The sequence below is a fragment of the Oryx dammah genome, unplaced genomic scaffold (assembly GCF_014754425.2).
Source record: "Oryx dammah isolate SB20612 unplaced genomic scaffold, SCBI_Odam_1.1 HiC_scaffold_1, whole genome shotgun sequence".
Taxonomy (NCBI): Eukaryota; Metazoa; Chordata; class Mammalia; order Artiodactyla; family Bovidae; genus Oryx; species Oryx dammah.
In genome coordinates this window covers 30,729,781-30,733,444 of record NW_024070185.1, presented here as the reverse complement: position 1 = coordinate 30,733,444, position 3,664 = coordinate 30,729,781, and positions in this window count along the sequence as shown.

The following is a 3,664-nucleotide window of genomic DNA, read 5'->3' as shown; positions in this document are numbered from 1 at the left end:
GAGCTTTCACTACTCTTTTTGTGTGTACTTTTCTCTCCCGCGTCACTGCATAACTCATTCTCTGACCCTACTTCATGGTTTCCTCCTTACATCGTTTTGTTAATTCACCCATTATTCATTTTTAAGTGCCAAGTAATTGTATTCACCATTGGGGCATCAGGAAGGAGCAAAGTATTTAACATTCTTGTCCAATATTTTAGTGGGATTTCCAACAGGGAAGTAGCTAATTACAACTTAATGTGATATGTTTCCTTGTTTTCAAATTGCCCTCTCTTGCTCCTTCAGCAGCAAAGATATGAAACCGTTTTCAAAATCAACCACATATGGAAACTATGCATAAAGCCTTGCCACATAATACCTTCTATTATTAACATATAGAATCACTTAATTATGTCATAGGGTACTCAATACTAGATTTTGCATGCTAAGCAAGTCCCAGCATACTCTCTTAAACTTGAAAATGTTTAAATATTTGTGTGACCTTTTAAAAAATATTGTAATAGCCAGGCACAAATTTGGGTAACCTTCCCCTTTAAAATATTGGTATGCTTGCATTTTAGGGCTTCCCAAATGGCACCAGGGGTCAAAAGCAGCCTGAATGCAGGAGACATAAGAACCATGGATTTGATCCCTGGGTTGGAAAGATCCTTGGAGAAGGAAATGGCAACCCATTCCAGTATTCTTGCCTGGAGAATCCCATGGATAGTGGAGCCTGGCGCTCTACAGTCCATGGGGTTGCAAAGAGTCAGACACAACTGAAGCAACTTAGCACACACATACATACCTGCTTGCATTTTAATGCAATTGTTCAATTTTAGGGAAAAAAAAAAGCATGCCATTTTACAAACTTTATGTCAGGGTTTAAAGTATCTTTGAAGGTAAATTCAAAAATTCACCTGTCTCAAAATCTGTACTAGTCCAGAATACTTCTGCTGGTTTTACTTTTCTCCCAATCCCAACTGCATTTATTGTATTTTTTGTCTTAGTACACCCTTTCTCTCCATTTATAATGTCTGCACTGCTGCAGGCTTCATAGGCAATCATTCTGAGTGCAAGCAACAATGTACTTTTCCCAGCAGCTACCAAGTCCAAATGCTGTCTCACTGCCCAGCTGTATGAAAAAGCAGCATTGCTGATTTTCTCTCTGATTGGAACTACTTAGATAATGTAACCCCTAAAGTCATCCCAGTGTCAATGGAGAGAGCTTCACCTTGATTCAGTCAAGAAACCAATGCTATCTTCTCACAGGCTGCGCACAGCGACAACCTCACTTAGAGGGCAGGGAGGGGGTTGCAATGGAGATTGATGAAATGGTCTCGAGGTAGCCAAGTCAATTCGCTCATCACGACTTTCTTAACTTCGTGAACTGGTGACATAAAACCATTCATAGTAACAGATAAAGCCGGTGTCAGCTGTTAGAACCAATAACAAATTACTTGAATATTTAACTGAGTCATTCGTTCACTTATACAACAGAATTTTTCTTGAAATGTCTAATAGAGAGCTATTAGATAGATATTAGTACCTAACTCTTGGGACACAATCCAACAACTGGTTATGGTGGACTGGTGGCAATGGTGATGACCAGCAATACCACCAACAGCTAGAATGCACATCAGTGTTTGCCCAGTGGTAACAAAGCTTGTGGGACTCCCTCTATGTAAAGCATCAAAGCAATTTCACCCTCTTTTATAATCTTCCCTAGAAATTGCCCCAAATTATTATATGGCCTCTGTTATAATTCAAGCATAGCTATAACAATTTTACTCAGAAAAAATTAGCCTATTTTATGTATTTTCTATGGATCTAAATAAATAGATCTTAATATGTTACAAACCAACCACCTCTAATAGCATTTTCTAATTATAAAACAAATGACCATTAAAAATCAGACCTCTTTTAATAACAAGTTAATGAATGATATTACAATAGATTGTCTCTATTTTCATAATTAACTTCTGGATAAAATAACATATAATATCAGCTGAAATATGTATTTGCCTTGAAAGAAAATTATAATATATTTCCTTACCTGAATACAATCTTCTCTAAGTCTAAACTTCATTATATGAAAATGATAAATTAATCTTTGATCAATTAACACTGTTAAAAGTTTAGAATTTATTTTTAAAAACAAAATTTTTTATAAAATTTCAGGGTTAATGATCCATATATCTTAATGAGCAATTTTCTTGATCCTATCAGAGACTTTGTCAATTAAAGTAAAACAGAATTATTATTCATTGATACTTGACAAGAAAGAGACACAATTTTTAAAATATTCATATTAAATTGGTCCATTGTTTAACAGGTAACATCTTTTCCTTTAAATTTATGAATTATTTGTTCTCAAGAACCTGTCATCTCTATATGCTGCCTTAGGACACAATACTGAATTCCAAGTGCCCTTATATTTTCTCTAATTAGCCACCAGTGAACATAATTCTGGCAAATCCTATCATACTTCTCACTGACTGACTGCTCAACTTAATGTTCAGATCAACAGCTACTGCTCTTTAAACACGTGGATTTACCTCTATCTATAATTTATTTGTAATTTTCATATTTAAATTCCACCCCAGGAATAAAGATATTAACCATAGAATTCTTTTTTCTTCATGTCACTGATTAAATGACATATGTGATCAAAGTTTACATTTTTTTCTCTTTTTGCTACAGCTAATTTTTCCCCTTTTAAAAAAAATTTATTTTATATTGGAGTATAGTTCATTAACAATGTTGTACTAGTTTCAGGTATACGGCAAAGTAATTCAGTTATACATATGCATTTATCTATTCTTTTAAAATTATTTTCCCTTTTATGATTCCCTTTATGATATTTATTCCCTTTATGATATTCCCTTTACTAAGGAATATCATGATGGATTCCCTGTGCTACACAGTAGCTCCTTGATGGTTATCTATTTTAAATATAGCAGTGTGTAAATGTCAATACAAAACTCCCAATCTACCCCTCTTCTCCCCTGGTAACCATAAGTTTGTTCTCTGTGAGTCTGTTTCTGTTTTGCAAATAAGTTCATTTGTATTATTTTATTTGCTTATACTCACATATGTATCATATGATATTTGTCTCTGTCTGACTTATTTTGCTTAGTATGATAATATCAATTACAGAAGCTAATTTATCATGCAACGGTGGTACACAGTAGAATGTTTTGATAAATGGCCTAACTCCAAATTCCTGACTTCCAGAAAAGGCTCTGCCCCTTTCAGTGTTCTTCTCCGTAAACAGTACTACCACTTGCCCAGTGGCTCAGGCCCACAGCTTTGGAAACATTCTTAGTGCACCTCTTCCTCAAAGTCCCTGTTAAAATGTGACTGTTACATGTTATGGCAAGACCCATCTTTCTCCAGTGTTGCTTCCTCTAATGCATCGTTTATTGGCAACAGAGCAAACATATTAAAAGAAGCAAATCTGCTCATATTAACTCCACCTTATTAATTAACTATCCTTAAATAGATCCCCATAACCTACAGTATAAAGTCATTCTTCTTAGTACAAAAGAGCCTTTCATGAAGCCAGTCTCTCCCATCTCATCTCTCATCATAATGTACTCAAGATGTTTGTATCAGCCATCCAGCTATCCTACGCTCTTTGTATTAATGTTTCTCTGAATGGGCCAAGATCTTCTGTTTCTAGCCT